An 18,458-nucleotide genomic window follows, 5' to 3' on the forward strand; every position below is an offset into this window, starting at 1 on the left:
TAGGAGTATTTTCCTATTCCTCTCCACTCTAAAAATGTCAGTGCATTGAAAACTATGGATCCAAGCCACTTGCTTGATACAGCAGGAAGATTTAAGGAAAGATACATTACTTAAGAAGGGTTTGCTTCTTGATTTGTAATCAAACATTTGCTAACTTTATCAGTAATCAGATTAAGAGAGTTGAGCAGGTTAGAGCTGTTCACATTTGTAAAAAAAAAAAATTAAATATTTCCTAAAATAAACAATTTATTCACCAGAAAACACCATAATCGATTTAGCATATTTTACTATTGTGAACAGTATCCTAAACACAACTTTTTTCTTAGTTCCCAGGAGTGAGTTAGTGAGCCAGCAAAGGAAAAATAAATTTAAAATGAAAGCAACACAACACTGGACAAGAGGCATTAAAAATAATGCAGGCCAGTGAGGTAGGATTTTCCTGTGGCTAGCTGAAAGACTTTTCATTTTGGCCAGAGTCGGTACACACCTGTGAAATAAGGCTCTCACTTCTCCTTCTCAGTCCCTCTCTGTCACAGGAGATGGGGATATAAACTTACTTTCAGACTGGACTCAGCATTCATATAAATAAAGACTTTAGGGGGACATATGCCACAGAAATAAAGGAAGGGAATGCAACTACAACATGTAATCCTAATGGGTACCAACCAGGCTTAGGTAGAGAAAACACTATATATCTGCTTCTCTGCCCTATTTGAAAATAAAATATTCTGGGGTGATGTCTATTAAGCTGATAATTAGTTCTGAGATTTTTCTGCACCCTACCTTTAACTTTCGTGACGTGACAAAGCAGGAGTAGCTTGCTGGAAAAAAAAGATCCTTTGCTATAAAGATTAAGGTAAATCTCTTTTTGAGAATTCGACAGTAAATCTAAACTTTATAATTTTTAGAAGATAGAACTTAGTCTACCATATCAATCAAGCATAGTGTGTGTGTATACATACATATACATACACATGTATTCCCAGGTTTTTTAGCTTTACATTTCTTCACATATCAATCAGATAAAAGAGGAGGAATGGCCAAAGTGATTTTAGGAGATGCACCCATCCAAAACCCATATTTTTGGGCTTCGCTCTATACCTAACCTTGTATGATGGACACAAAGATATCTCAAGTCTCCCCACTATGGAATAAGAGCCCACACTTGTGTCCAACCCACCACCACACACTTATTTGCCTTGAGTTTTCCCATCCCCCCTAAGACTGAAAGTGCTCACAGCTGATGTAAAAAATGGTACCATGAAAAAGATACAAACACAGAAAATCTTTTCGGACATGGTAATGGAAGGTTCATGGCTGCAAAAGCAGTTGATGTAGCTCCCTAAAAATGATTCACGTACTTATCATCTGGCAAATAATAGCCTCTTTCTGTGCTTGGGTCATTTCCTCTAATCCTCATCCCAAACAGTAAGATAAAAGGCACTAACAACAACAACATAACTTGTTCACTCATTGACAAAGATGTAGCAACCGTGGAGCACTTTTCAAAATCAGTTACAAGTGCTATATCACTTTCTAGAAAAAGTGAAAGTCACCATTTTCTTTGCTGTAGAACTCCCCAACTAAATTCAGAATGGTCAAGGTCTTTTCACTCGTGTTATTTTTTTGCCTCTTGGTCAAATTCCCTTAAATCTATTATGAGTCATAAAGGAACAGAGTCAATTTGCATATATTCTAGGCAAACTTTATTTTCATGTCGTATCAATATATTTGAAGGAAAAAAAAGAAAGAAAAGAGCACATAATGAATGGCTCCAATTATCCTGTCGAGTCTTTAAATTTTCTTTTGGATGCCAACAAATTCCATTAAAAATTGAATAAAATGATTGTTGATATATTTGTTGGCTGACCAAAATGTAAATTTTGTTTAGCTACAGTTGGGCTTGTATATTCAAATTATAGAAACTAATATTTTAATATCGTGTGTATATACTACCTTTTAGAAACTCACTAGTACAATGAAATTACACTCAATGGAAAAATAAATGCATAGTAAAATAAATCCAAACATGTATAACTCCAAAGAAGAATGCAAGCTATCACCTGTAAAATCACAGACACCTGATAATTTACAAACTAATAAAAGAAAAGGATACTCTGCAACCTCGGAAAAGTACTTGCCATTCATATTACTTCTCATAACCTCCCAGACATGGGTGGAATATAATTTAGCACTCTATAAAAATATAGTCGGGATCCCTACCAGTTGGATTCATTTACTCACTGTTAACAACCTGAAGATTTAAGCTGACTGCATGCTTGCTTTCACACTTCCACCCAATACACGTTCAAGCGCAATGTTAATTGAAACTGATCTCCCACTTCGGATTTTAAATTAATTCTTCTTTGGAGTGCATCATGCTCCAGACACCCTTGCCTTGCAGAAACCCCTATGTCATTAGTGGAGGAAATAGAACACTTTTTCCAAGCTTGCAGGTATTGATTACCTATTCTCACATCGAAGCACCATTTCCATTCCATACTGTATAAATCTCTTCAGTGTTAAGAGACACTTTATAAAGGACTGAGAATTATATCATTAATCATTTGCAGTTGCCCAAGTCTCATAGTATTGAATGCTCTGTTTTTCCAAACTTTGAATAAATGCTTTTAAGTAAAAAAAAAAAAAAATGATACTAAATAAAGTAGCTTAAAACCTATTTTTCGGGGAAAGAAAACAAATCAGCAAGAAGCCTTCCTATCTCGGGTATGACATTAACTATCTAAAATAAGAAGAAAAAGTCATTTGCACTTTAGTTTCCCCTTATTGACTCTTGCTTGAATGAGAGGATATTTGCATTTTTGCAACTGGACTCATTTTGAACAGCTCACCGACTCTGACGTGGCCATCTAATATACAAGGCTATGTTCTCAAAAGGGGAGGGTGCAGCACAGGATAGAAAGCACAGAGCAGCTTGGGCTGCCAAAAATAATTTCCCATGTTGAGAGTCTCGTAGGAATGAGATCTTGATGGAGACATACTGCCAATAGCCAACATATCAGTACCAAATGAATCTACCAGTTTAGATTGAGTTTCTCACACAACTATAATGAGAAATATTTTCTTTTTTAAAAAATTCAAAGAATGCATCTGAAATCCCTTGCTAAGTATCTGATCTCAGTGTAAATATCCCCTGGTCAGGGAGGCTGCCATGAAAAATGCACAGGGTTCTGCATTCTCCTGGCAGTGGGTTCTTGGTTTCCTTTGGCCTTCTAACTACTATTGTAATTTATGTCTGTCTTCACCACTAGGCAGTTACTCTATGAGAACAGGTTCCTTCTGCATCCTGTTCAACCTTACTCCAAAGCCTAGCACAGGAACTTACACATAGTGAGTTCCTAATACAAGGCTATGGGTACAAATAAGTGAACTTAAAGATGAGGTTAAAAAGTTGCATAGTTCTGTCCTCTAATGATACTTAAATCAAGTTCTCTATACATTATTTTGGTTTTAATTGTATACTTCTATCTGCTGACTTCTTACCAACTTTTCTCACTCCTTTCAAGTCAGGGTGTCAAATTCAGATGTTTCTTTCTCTCTTCATTAATACGGTAAGTAAGTCTGAATGGTAATAAGGTAAAATAAACTGTATGTCAAGTGCATGTTGGAGTCTGTGTGCAAATTGAACAGCCCACCGACAGTGACTGTGGTTTTTAGAAGTGCCCGAACTTTGCTTTCAATGCCTTTTGTGAAGCGTGATTATTTTTCAAGTTCTCTTATTTTTTTCTGTTTTAACAGAGTTCGCTAATCAAAGAAGGTCAATCAAGGAGGAAAATTAGTTTTGTTAATCAATTCATCACTGTATTCATTTAAATATTAATTCAATACTTGCTCAGTACCAGTCGCAGAGCTGAGAAATGGGTGCTAGAGAGGAGCAGGGCTGCCCCAATTCCCTCGGGCAATGTAAGCTGCCTGCGGCTCAGTGTTCTCATCTGCACGATGGGGAAAATTAATGGTGTCCACATCAAAGGGTGGTTATGAGGATTATCTGAGATAATCCATGTAAAAGTACTTATACCAGTACCGAACAATAAAACTCAGCAAGTGGTGGCTGCTGTAACCATTGCCATTGTCACTGTGTTATAAAACGTGCAGCAAACTCTTGAGAACCTGACTATATAATGGAAGAAACAAATGTGAAGTCTAACCTCCACATCTAAGGTATGTGGAGGCATGCATTTTGTGGTATACAAAGAAAAGGAGGGGCCCTCCCTCAGGACAGGATTTAGAGAAGATGTGACGGTGGAAGGGACTCACTCCCTGAAGTGCAGAGAAATTTACTAAGCCCTCGTGTTTTCCACTTGGGCAGAGGACAAGAATCAAAAGTACAACTGACCCCTCGGTGAGGTGGAGCTTAATCCCAGCAACTGCTGGAACATTCTACAAATATTTGGCCAATACTCCTCAAAAATGCCAAGGTCATGAAAAAGAAGGAAAGACTAAAAAACTGTCACAGACCAAAGAAGACTAGGGAGTCATGACAAAAAGTGTAGTGTGCTATTCAAGATTGGTGGACCCAAACATGGAAATTAGCAGGAAAATTCCTGGCTCTGAATAAAGTTTGGAATTCAGTAAATAGTAACACACCAATATTTGTTTCCTCGTTGATCTTTGTCTATAGGGTCATTTTTTTGTGGGTACTCTGACAACAAAGATGAAGACATGTTTAGGAAACTGCACAGAAACCAAATAAAATCTAAGTTTTGTTAAATGGGTTACATTTTTAATATCCAGATTTTACTGAATCTACTGTTATATATTTGTGGGCAGGTCTAAAGTCTAACAGATGAAGGAGATGGGCATTGATTTATAGATAATGCTGGGACTGCTGTCATATCCTCTTTGTGAAAAAGTAATTTGCATGGAGCAAAGTCAAAGGAAAAGAGATGCCAGGCCTAAAGAAAATACAGCAAGCTTATGGCTGATACTTCATTATTTAAGGTTATACAAAAACTTTATAACATTGGTCATATTCACATTTAAAAATTATGGTTAAGGAACAAAATTATTAGCTTAATTTATGGCTCATTTATACAGTAAAAGAACCCAATTCTACCTCCTTGGTGTACCATTAGCAAGTCACTGTATTTTTCTCCTCTGCAGATGCTACAGTCAGTAGATCAGCATCAGGAAGACATATTTCTACAGTAGGGTGAATAAATCACAGAACTGGAGATTAATTTTGACTGGCCTGTTTAAGGCAAACAGAATTCCCCAAGTAAAAATTATAACAAATATTATAAATCTGGGCTCACATCTGAGATCTCACTTGATTTAACCCAAAGAACTTGGTTGATTGACATGCATACATTTCGAATCAAACCATTTTGTTAAAAGAAAAAAAATTTTTTTTTTTGAGAGCAACATCTCGTTTTGTCTACCAACTTCAGCAACATTACTTGAAAAGTCCAAATAATAACAAATATAACTGGTTAGCAAAAGACTTCTCTACAATTTAACTGTCTCACTTCATTATAGTTTGCAGTTAATACCTGACATAAGAAAAAGAGATAAAAATGCTACTTTTGGAGCACATAAATCACACTTTTGTCTAAAAGAAAGGAATTGCAAATATCTATGATTTGTGTTCTAAACTATGGTTTCCTTAAATACGTAAGAGGTTCTTTGCAGAAAATAAGCATACACCTTGAATTTATTTTACCATAATATATTCAAATAATGGTTTCTATTCACTAATGAAAAGCCATTAAAAATAATGAATTCTGTCTAAATCTAATTAAAAACAAAAATAATATACACGTTATGTGCTGTTTCTAGTCAAATATGCTTATTAATGCCTCCCTCAAGGAATTTATATTAGAAGTATTACCTAGATCCAGGGTTATTATCCTATATCTTGTTGTCTACTTTTAGCTAACAGCAACAATCCAAAAAATATGTATATTCAATTTTGTTACTTAATAGTATAATTAATGCTTTTTCTGCCAAATCTAAAACACATCTTTAAACTATTCCGTTTTTTAATTAAAAAGCTTTATGGGCTTTAGCTTATGATTCGTTTGCATTCTCCACTACTGGTAACTTAATTACCTTTTGTGCATCAATTGTTTTATATATAAAAATATATGTAAGAAAAGAAAAAATTGCTAAAAAATATTCATATTGCTGATCTCTCTGTTTTCATTTTTTTCACGTATAATTATGAAGTTCTTCAACATCGTTGAGAGGAATATTCTAATATTTAAGCCCTTGAGAAGGTAAACTTACCTTCCAAATAATAAAAGTTTGGTAAATTTTTCATTTAACAATTTTAGGTATAAAAACTTCATTCCTCCATTTCATATCAATGGTGTGTTTTGAGGTAATTTTCAGTAACGAACCATAGTACCAAAAATATATCAGACAGTAACACCAGAAATGAGAACTACTTAATTTGTTTAGCCAATTATTAATTGCTTCATTTCCCAGGGTTTCTATTTTAGCACTGAATGTTAAAAGTAATTTCAGGTCAAATGTAAAACAGCACAAATCTCTATATTATGAGTCCCAGATTCGAATTCTGATGCTGAAGATCTCTCTGGTGCCTATTTTACTGTTCTGCACTGTAAGCATGCATACAATTCACAGACCGGAGGATCCTAAAGATTCTTCAAAGACAAAGTCTGTACCTGTGCAGATGTACCTGAATTAAAAAGTTATATATCTCAAGTGGAATCTACCCACATCCAAACACGGACTCAAAATTTTTACTACTAATTGGAATGGTTTATTCATTCAAAGTCTAACTGATATTGTTTAAAGTTGCGCCAACGTTATTTTTGCTTCTTGTAAATTCTACACGAAATTGGTTACAAAAAGCAACTGAGCTATTAACAAAAATGTCACTACTCTTATTGTTCAATGCCAAACATGTGAAGTGTTTATAAACTACAGGTAAGTTTGCTCCAGACTTGAGGTTTTCAACCTTCAAATCAAGTTTGTCTTTAAGCAATCAACACTCTCCTTATGATAAAGATCAGTTCTTCCAGAATTCTGATGATCACCATAAACAGATATCCAAGGACTAAAAAGTTCACATGGCATAGTGAAAAATACCAAATGACTGTGTGATTACTTATTGATAAAGACAAGATTAATTAGCAATGCTGACAAGGGTACCAGAGGAGCAAGTGGTGGCAGTCATGTCACAAATTTACTCTTTCCATTTCCGTTTCTACTCTGGAAAGGGGAATCGAATGATGTAGTGGTCAAGTCTTATAATAATTCAACCTCCTTACACACAAATTAGAAGATTCTATCATATCATCTCTAAAACTCTTAAGAGTCTTAAATTCTAAACACTTTTTGCAAACACCTGGAAGAATCAAATAGGCATATAAAACATCTGCTGATAGTCTAGCAAACCTTCGACCCCGCTGGACACATTCTTAAACGTAACCATAGGGATGCGATAAAGATTGAATAAATAATTACATACATACAGATCATGTCCAACAGTATCTGGCACATACGAAGTGTTCAGTAAACGTGATTGTCTATGCCTTCTTCTAGAATGGCATCTTCGCCCTAAGTTCTGGATGGCATGGCCCTGCTCCTGGCTCCAGAAATAGCTCCTGATTGGCATTTGGCAACTAGTTTACTTCCCTACTCCTTGACAAAGAGACTGACTTAGGAAGGAGTTAACTCAGGACTAAGCCAATTAGTGCATGGGATTTCCTGTCAGAGGGAATGACTTAGGTTGGTATTGAAATTCATTTCTTCATCAGCGATAAGGACTGAGAGGTATGTGTTACTGGAACTCTGATTGGCTGCAACGAGAACAGTTTTTCTAAATCTCACTGACCTGTGATTCTTCACTGTAGTCAATGAGGAAGAATGGGGGAATAATGCTAATTATACTTCTTCACCCTCGTCCCTATGCTGCTGGGGTGACACCAAAGTTCTGGGGCGACATCAAAGTTCAAATCATCCCCAAACGGTAATAGTGCTATTCAAAAAAAGGCTCCAGACTTCTGCTCAGAGCCAAAGGGAAGAACCCAACTTCCTTTCTGAATGTGAATGAAGAAGAGGAAGGGAGTGGACTAAATTGAAACCAACAGGGAATCAGCTAGAGGCCAAAGCTGACAAATAAAAAGGCAAGAAGAGAAAGTACATACACACACAGACACACATATATGTAGGACCTGATCAAAACCATTCCTAAAATTAAAATTTTATCTCTAGACTTTTCAATTTTAAGTGTCTTTCTATTTAAAATAGCTCGAGTAGGCTTTTTGTGACTAAAAAAATATAAGATAAGATCAGAATGTTGGTTTAAAAAGACCAACAGTTAAATTATTCAATTCTTTCTACATTTATCACTAAGATAAAAATGTCAGATTATAAAGGTAAAAATCAGGACTGCATGCTGGATGAAATATATAAGGATAACATCTCCTGATTGCTCCTCCCTCCTCCGTCTCTTTCTTCCCACTCTCTTTCCCTATAGAAAAGGAATGAATATACTTGGATAAGGGTTTAAAGATCTCATTTAGACAAAAGGAGAGGGAATAAGCTCTGAAGTCCCTTGCTGTAAATTCTTACTTCCTTGGTAACACCGAGGTCATGGGATAAGAATCCGTGAAAGTTTTAATGGGAACAGTTGCCTCTCACCAAAGTCTTCTGCCTCAGAGCGGAGCTACAACACAAGTTATTTCACAGGGAAGACTGGTGGAGGGGACCCTGCACTATTCCCAGAGGTCAAAGCTGCCCCACAGGGAGGGAAACAAAACTGACAGCTAAAGCCTGGGATTCCCTATCTTTGGATGGGACGCCTTTTCCACACTGTGTTGTCAAACCTAAACTGCTTCAACTCACGAGAAATTCCAGTCCCAAAGAGGAAAAGGGCAAAATTTCCAGAGACAGAATTTGGGAGTCTGGTGCTTGGGAGGAATAATTGTCTATATACCAGCCTACTGACATAAGGGCTGAGGAAAAAGAACAAGAAATTAAAAACAGTTTTATGAGGCACTCACTCAACAGCTGAAGGGACTGGTATGCAAGCGGGGTGTGGGACTGGCAAACACTTCAGAGGGTGCAGACAGGATGATTAACACCCTTCCTATGACAACTATAAAAGGAGGAATGTATGCTCCAAAATGTATTAACTATTAAATGTTATCTAGGGAAATGTCTAGACATAAAACATTTTATGAAGTAAAGCCAAAACAACATGATGGATTCTGTATCTCTGTCACACTGCGAACAGTTCATTTTAAGTTGTACTTTTCTCTATTGAAATAAACTTGTAATGTAAGTTAACTTCCAAAACAGAGGACCTAGAAAAAAATCAGAGATTTTGCAGAACTAACAGTGACAAAAGAACATGAACAACTCTGTTCATTCAGCTAATCAGAGGAGCCTTTGCTAATTTAGCTATCTAAAACAGCGAGTCCATCACTGTTTGTTCTTTGTCATTTCTCTTCCTAGTATATGGTCCATGAAAAATAAGCTCCAAGACGTCAGGACTTGTCTATTTTGTTCACGCAGCACACAGAAGCTACTCAACAAATTAAAAAATGTACAAAAATGTTAGAACTAGGATGAGGCATTCCTCCAAAATTCAGTTATCAAGATAAATATCTTAAAATTTAAAATGAATGCAAAAATTCCATGATGAACAAAATATAACACTTTATTTAAAGACATTAGCAGTAACAGTACCCTATGAAGTCATACTGGAGTCTGAGATAGAAGAAAAAATCAATAATAAAAAAGATTAAAATATAATTTATCTTGATTGACGAGTACTTTGACACCCTCATCCAACACCTACTATAAATTACTGAGTGACTATTTAATAGTATACATCAGTAAAATGACATCAATACGGCATCATATTCTCCAATATTCTACTTGGAGAATATTCAGTATGTGCCAGGATTTGTGATGAAAACTTTCTACATTTTTATCTCCTTTGACCCTATCAACAAATCCTGTCAAGTACGTACTAGGTTCCCCCATTTCATACATAAAGAAATCGAGGCTTAGAAACTGCAAAACTACCCCCATATAGTAAATGACAGATCAAGGAGTCAATTCCAGATCTACGAAACGAACCCATGCTCTAAAACAGAGGTTTGCAAACTATGGTACATGAGACAAATCAAGGCCCGCCATCTGCTTTTGTAAATAGTTTTACTGGAACACAGCAACGTCCACTCTTTTACATATTATCTATGGTTGCTTTTGTGCTTTAACACAAGACTTGAACAGCTCTGAAGTAGGCAACAAAACCCAAAATATTTACCTTCTGGCTTTTGTTTATAATCTGAAAGAACTGGCAATAATGTAAATATCCATCAATAGGAACTGGCTAAATAAACTACATCTATTACTTAAAACTATACAATGGTGCAAAAGTAGATAATCCTACTCTACAGTAAGTTCCAATTGGATCTAAGATTTAAATATTTAAAGTAAATAAAAGTCTAAAAAAACAGTTATGGGAAAATTTGAAGTAGGGAAAGCATTTTTACACATCGTGTACAAAGAAAAAAACCCCAAATCAAAAAAACTGGCAAAATCAAATACATTAAAGAAATATTTAATTTTCTGATTGCAGAAAGCACCATAAAAAAAATCAAAACACAAATAATCAGCAAAACATCAGCAATTCATACAAAACAATGAAAAGTTCTTTAGTGTTTCAAGAGATTCTAGAAATCACTAATCCAAAACCCCATATAAAAATGGGCAAAGGATATGAACCAACAGTTCAAAAAGAGGAAATATGAATGGCCATTTAACATAGGAAAAGTTGCTGTGCCTCACCAATAATGAGAAACACAAATTAAAATTATATAGATGCATTCTTTCACCTACTAAATTTGCAAACATCAAGATTTTTGATTACACACTGTTAGTAAGGATGTATTCAAATAAGCACTTTCATTTACAGCTACTGAGCAATTGAAACAATCTTTACAGAAGAAACTTTGCAATAACTATTAAAATTACAAATGTGCACTCCTTTGACCCTGGCATTAATTATGCAAACACACTTCCATATGTACAAAGCTAGAGATAGTTAATTACTACTTGCATCACTAGTAATATTCAAGATTAGAAACAACATATATGTCACCAAAGGTCTAATTAACTAAACTGGCAAACCAGTGCCATGGAACAGCGTAGGACTAGACTAGAAAAGAAAGAAACCTCCTTAAGCTAAAAATGGTAAAACTTCCAAGTTGTATTTTTTATATAACACTATAATATGCTACCATTTGTGTTTAAAAATGACAAAACAAATGACCACAGATATATATGTATACACACACACACATACATATATATATATACACGCACATGACCACAGATATATATATGTAGATATGTATATATGAAAAAACATATAAGAACCATAATACTAGTAAATGATGAGGAAATAAGTATAGAAGTATTTCAGTACTTATCTCTTTTTCACTTTTTGAACTTTAAACCACATTAATATATTACTTATTTAAAAGCTAAATTTTTAAAATTTATAGAAATGTAAAGTGGAGGAAGGAGTATCTGACATCATTCGCTGAGGAAAAAGCTGGTTACAGAGACATTAATATAGAATTACATCATATCAGGTAAAAAGAAAAAAATACAAATCAAAAGCAGTGACAAAAAAGACAAAGATTAAGAGGAAACTTGCTAAATTGTTAATGGTGGTTACCTCTGGGGTGAGAATTCCAAAGATGTTATTATAATATAGAAAGATATTTATTTTGACAATACATACATGTAGTACTTCTGTAATTAACAACAACAAAAAATCTTATTTTAAAAACTGGATATATACGCTTCTAAGACCTTGGTCTGGAAGCATTCTCACAGAACTCTGAGGTCTTAATAGATTATGGCGTGCACTCTCAACAGGGATAACATGGCCCCAATATAGTGAAAGTTTGTTCTGGAGGCAAAATTTATTATTCTTTTTGTCTTTAAAGCACAGATATACATCGAGTACATAATCAGATATACAAACTATCTATGGCATTAAATTTTCATGGGCTAGAGGGTGATTAGGGAAAAAAAAAGTCTTAGAAGGCTACTTGGGGAAGGGGCAATAACAGAAAACAAGGTTGAGAGAAAAAAGATTATGGAATTATGTGGGCAAAAAAGGTCCTTGGGTCTTTTCATGTGTCTATTAAGTCGCATCCATCTTAAAGCACATATTTTAATTTAATCTTAAAATGAGATGACTATATTAAAAAGTTAGTATTACTGAGAAGCCATTATGTTCCTCACTATAATTTTATATTTTAACCCCACATAAAAACCCCGTAAATTAATAATACTCCCTCCCTGTAAGTTATTACCAATGGAAAACTGAGATTCAACTTACTAGTTGGGCAAGCACTGAAGCTGTGACTAGAACCAGTCTGTACAGCTCTTCCATTCGGCTGTATCACCTGCTGCTTCTCTATTAAATCATATTTAATTTTCATCCATCATTCCCGCCTCTCAGGAACTGGAGAGATCCTGATTTCAGACCTATGCCTCCTGGCAACATGCCATTCACAAATAAATCCATCTCCTTTGTCAAGTTGTTGATAAAAATACTCAAAACACCAGGGCCAAGGGTATCACTCTCTACCATTATAGTGGTGCTTAGTCAGAATTCCCTGGGAAGTTTTTCAATCTACTGCGAATCCTCATTTCTCCATCTCATCTCTGAGAATATCAGGAACTATTCTGTCAAGGCTCTGTCTGAAATCCAGATACCGCTGTTGGCTGCATTTGAAAATTCTGTCATGTTTTCAACATATGACTGAGCTCTAAAACAGGGGGGTCCCTCCTGAAGAATACTAGCACACAGTGCTTCCAGGACAAGACACACTTTAATTTCCTCACTCTTGTTTTCCACACAGAGCAGGCATTGGATAAACAAGTGCTGCATGAAATAAATGAAGCATACCAGAGAATTATAAAAAAATAACAAATCTATGAAAACACAAAAATGGCCAGCTTACTTCTTTTTCATTCTGTCGAAAATTTGTGGTCAAAATAAAACGTTTGATTAAAATCTTCACAAACTTTAAGGATCACTATTTTATTTTTAAGGACCAAACTGATCAATGATGGAAGAGAAACAAATGCAACTCTTACAGATGGGATCTATTTATATTGACCACAGAGAAAGTGGTCACCATAAAACAAACAAACAAACAAAAAACACTCTCGGGAATTTTATTTGTAAGTGAAACACATTTTCATTTCAGGATTTAAGTGGCAAGACAAAGCCCTTGAGAATGGAAACAGTGGCTCCTAAATGCTGAACCAAAGACCAGAGTTAGGCTTTATGCAGTAGAGAACTTCTTTAAAAACAAAATCCACATGCCTGAGCCACCATTATCAGCATCTCCAAGAGAGGGGTCAAGGAAACTGTGTTTTGAGAACAATGAAAATAGCCATGAATAGTACTAAGAGCTAACACTGAGTACTAACTGTTACCAGACACTGCATGCACTAAGTGTTTTACAGATATCATCTCACATAATACCCAAATCGACCAAGAGCTATAAACTTCATTATTATCCCTGTTATGTAGATGAGGCATGTGAGAGTCGGAGGGTAACTTGTCCAAGATCACCCTCCTAGTAACTCTCCACTTCACACTCATTCTTTATATACAGCTCACGTTTATAGGCCAGTGACAATGGACCTTGGTCCATTGATTATCTTATTTGCACCTGACAGTACTATCCCCATTTTATGGATGAAAATACCACAGTTAATTTGTTTGGTATTTAGATCACACCATTAAGCAAGTAGTGGAGTCAGGATTCAAACTCAGACAGTCGGCTCCGAAGTCCCCCAATAAAAAATATCTTGTTATAGTGATATCTAAATGGGTAGATACTTCTGGGCAGTTCTAATATTAACCAAATCTGGAGGTCAATTTCAACTTGGATTACATGTCTAGGTCCAAAAAGCTGCTCCACAAAGAACTGAATCTCTCAGCCTAGGTAACAGGTTGGGGAAAACAGCCTACTGGTAGCTTTGACTTTGGTTCCTTAAAATCAGAAAAATAAATATCATCAAAGTACTAACATTTTTAACAAAATCATGTCTTTGTAGGTGGGACATAAAGCTAAGTATGATGATAAATGAAGTGAGTAACCAACTGCTTTTGTTGTCTAAAGACAGCTATTCAGAGAAAGACAGAATGTCCCATAATTATCATACTAAATTTGAGAAGACTCATTCCATAAGCATTGCAAAACTAAGACGGAAGGAAAAAACAACGGAAAAATTATATGCACACTAACTGAAATCGCACACATCTTTATGTTCTAAGAGGGTTTGCCTTAATTAAAGTAACAAAAGATTTTTAAGTATTTAAAAATAATACCAACTCACTATAAAGAAAGGAGTGGTGAGGGGACAGATATCCACAGTGAACGCTCAAATAAAACGAAAAAATTTTGGCTTAAGGTATGCTGTGTGGTGTTGGTTTAGTAATTCTTAACTAGGTAATTAAGTATCACTAATACCATGAGAAAAAATCCTGACCACATTCGATGTACATTTTTAAGAAGACAGAGCACAATTTGACAGTCTGGAGGACTCCTATAATGTCTGGAACTCTCCTTAAAAGGGGAAGAAATTAATCATTTTTTCAGACAATATAATAAAGAATCCTATTTGGCAAGATGCATAAGAAATAGATTTAAAAAAAAAAAATCTGAAGTTAGGACCCATATACTTGTCCTTGTGAATTCTAGAACTATAACACTGAATGATGCGAGCTTATGTCAAATTCCTGTTCACCCTATTGATGAACTTAGCTGGAATTTTTCAGTTCAGGAGCTCATATCCCACCGAAAATGTTTAGTGATTTCTAAAAAAAGCAAAATGCTGGTTGTGAAAAACAAGCTCTCTAATTAGAAAATTGGAAGTCCCTTCCTTGCACATAAAACTGCTAATACAGACAAAGTTTCAATACGAAATAATCATTTTTAAAAGATCCTGGACAGAGACAGGAAAATATGCTATAATCAGCTTTCATTCTCTTTGCAGCCATTGTATTCAACTGTGGACTTCAGGCCAATAGCAATGTGGGTATTAAGTTTTATTCATTTGTCCAAAAAGTTCTGAGTTCCCATGGGCACATCTGCTCCTGCTAAGCCTGGAGGAAGTCACTGGTAACATTGCCCTGCAAGCCTGGAGGGCTGCTGTTCTGAAAGGGGTACCAATTCTGACCCCTCACGACATGCTCCAGCAGAAGCTGCAGGCCCTACAGGGGACATTTGATCACAAAATCCATCTGCCTACACCTTATCTCCGTTAGTGATTACTAGGCATCTCAGATTTCACATGTGCAAACCTGAAGTTCAGGATCTTTCTTCTGTCTTGAACTTGGTACAGTGTGGTCTTTATCATCTTATGGGAACCCTTCAAAAGTGCTCCAAGCAAAACATGTGGTTTCATCCCTTACTTCTTTTTTATCTTATTCCCCAGATGCAGCAGCAAATCTTAGGCTGTACCTTAACAACGGATTTGATAGCTGACTACTTCTAGCCATTCCTACCTATTACCACTCAGGCCCAAGCCACCATCATCACTCACAGGGATTACTACAACTGTCCGCTACACTTACTTGCTGACTCACATTTCTCTCTTTCAGTCTATTACCAACACAGTAGCCAGTGATTTTGTTAAAACATAAGTCAGGTCATGTCACTCACTGCTTAAAACCCTCCACGGCATCCTTCATCTTTCAGAGGAAAAGCCAAAGACCTAAAAAATAGTCTACAAGGCTGAACGCATCTGCTCCCTGCCCTCAATTACCTCCCTGATCGCAGCTCCTACTTCTTTCTGTATTGATCCCTCTCTATGAACCATGGAGACCACCTTGCTGTCCCTTGAACGTGTCAAGCATATTCCCGCTGGCCTACCTACGGTAACAAGTAACCCTTCACCTCCTTGAGACCATCAATCACATGTCATTTTTCAATGAGACCTGCTCTGTCACACAAATTACATCCCTTATCCCAATGTACTTCCTTCTCCCTTTTTATTTTTTCCTCCATAGCACCCATCTCCTAACATTTTACATACTTATTTGTTTCGTATATTTTCTGTTGTCTATTCAAGGCGCCAACTGGAATGCAAACTCTAAAAGGACAGGGATGAGCCTCTTAGGTACACTGCTGTATATACACAGGTCAATCAACATTCAAACAGGAGCATTTGAGATCTTCCTCCCTGGCACTGTCAGTTTGGCTCAAATAAACTCATAAACAAACAAACAAACAAACAAAATATTCTAACAAGCATAAACAACAAGGTAGTCCTGGTTTAAAATAGAGTTTTAAACAAGTTATATGAGATAGATGGATGCTTAAATTTAACCATACTTAAATTTCAAGTATACGATTGAATGATTTCTGCATTTCTTATGGTAATTTTAAAAATAAAGAAGAGAGGAAAGTCTTTAAGTATGATTTTCTTTCTAACACTAAAACACAGATAGTCAAGAGATGACAAAGGAGTTAAAATCATTTTTTTCCTTTATTCACAAGAAAAAATTTTCTCAGCCATTCCAAAGTCACCCAGATATTCTATGCTGTTAAAGCAAATTAACTTGAATTGACATTAACACAAACAACCAGAAGAGATGCTTCACACGGTTAAAAAAAAAAAAAAGTGACATTTCATTAAATTGCTTAAAAATATTTATGACTGAAGTCAAATGAACAATTATCCGTGCTAAAAAGAAATAACAGGAATCCATCTACAGCTAGAGACAGATCTACCTCGAAACTACCACAAATTTGTTTTGAAATGTAATCTTGAAAACAACCTCACTGGTTTCATATTAATTTGCAAACCCATGTAATAAATATAACCTGCAGATATAACTTAGAAAGCACATGGCCATGTTCCACCTCCTCACTGCAGCTCTCCAGGAGGAAAAACCTTATCCCCGTTTCTCTCCTCCACCATCACAGCCATGAGGCGTGCTGGGCCAGACGGCTTGCTACCTAGGTTGGCTACGTACAACTGGAAGATGCCACGTTTTAGTCCTCAATGGTCAGATGTGCTCACCAGGGTCCACAAAGCACGTATAAGATGAAAGGAATGAAGAATACTAAGTCTGCAATGTATTTCGGGAAAATCATTTTTAAAAGTATAATTTGGAAAGCCCAGATCCACCTCATCTCCTCACTTTATTCTCTGATCACCCTCTACTAACCAACTTAGCCACATCCTGCCTTTCTAAATGAAGCCTCCCCCATTTTCTTCATTACATATTCTGAGAAAGATAATTTGCATCACACAATTCAATACTGGACTACTACGTGCCCAACTGTTATTTTTTTATTTCACATATTTAATTAATATTCCACAAAAGAATCATTAATTTATTCACAACATACTGATAATCCTTTACTACTCCTATTATGCATTCACCGATAGAAATATTCATCCAAGGTTTTCTTCAAGGCTCATTTTTATGGAGCTCTGCATCTAGCATACATTGGAACATTCCTGAGGGACAAGGTTCTCTGCCCCAACGGGCAAGACATTCTTGTGCATACAACTACAGCCACTCTTGTGGTGGCCACAGTTACCTACAATTAATGAACCATTCATTGGACCAGCTGATTGGCCTATAATATTCCGTTTTACTCCTCATCATATCCTATGTCAAATATAGTATTACATTCCCATAAATAGATGTAGAAACTAATGCATAAAGGCATTAAGTCACATGGAGTAGGAACACAAATTCTGGTAAAACAGACTCATCTGTACTCTTAGTCTTAATCATACATGACATCAACTTTTCAGTAATACGTGTGGGGAACATAGCTATCTTAACCAACATGGAAAGCATATGCTTAAATTAGATAAATTAATAATCAGTGTTCAGTGGCAGTCATGCGGAGTATGTCTGGGAGAATGTCGCTCGTTTCTGATCAGAAGGTTGTGATTATCAATCATTATGTCATGGGCCCTTTTTATTCTTATAACTATATACCTTTTCTTCCCAGTAAGGGAATGAATTTAGATGTCTAAAATGAAGTTACTATAAGACCAAGGGTTCTGATGCATTACTAACATCTGAAATGAGGTTTGAGACCATTCCTGTGGTAGGCTGATCTTTCTTACCACTTCTGACAAGTAGAGTTGAGATTAAGCAGTTGAAAGGCTGAGATGAATCGAAGATCTTGCTGATAAAATGAGTAATAATAAAATTTTTCCAATGGTGGTTTTAAATACTTCATTCCGCCTATTTTGTTAAAAAGGCTTTACGGTTTAACGTGAGAGATCAAATCACAGACAATCAGAAGCCCCAGTGACAGGCCCATTCCCCACTAGGACTATGGGTACAGGTCAGTCCTGCGATACCTGCGGCAGGCCTTGTGTCCATTCCGTAATGGTCCAGTTTGGGCCTAGGCTCTGTGTCAAACGTCACTTTTTCAAAGAAT

At 36.0% G+C, this 18,458-nt stretch overlaps 1 protein-coding gene across 4 annotated transcripts in view; it reads right to left on the reverse strand.

The window, feature by feature from the left end:
• Positions 1-18,458, reverse strand: part of PTPRG (protein tyrosine phosphatase receptor type G) — a 631,793-nt gene that overhangs the window by 274,240 nt on the left and 339,095 nt on the right. The window lies entirely within an intron of this gene.

This window comes from Pteropus medius, unplaced genomic scaffold, assembly GCF_902729225.1.
Source record: "Pteropus medius unplaced genomic scaffold, Ma_sr-lr_union100, whole genome shotgun sequence".
In the NCBI taxonomy this organism is placed as follows: Eukaryota; Metazoa; Chordata; class Mammalia; order Chiroptera; family Pteropodidae; genus Pteropus; species Pteropus medius.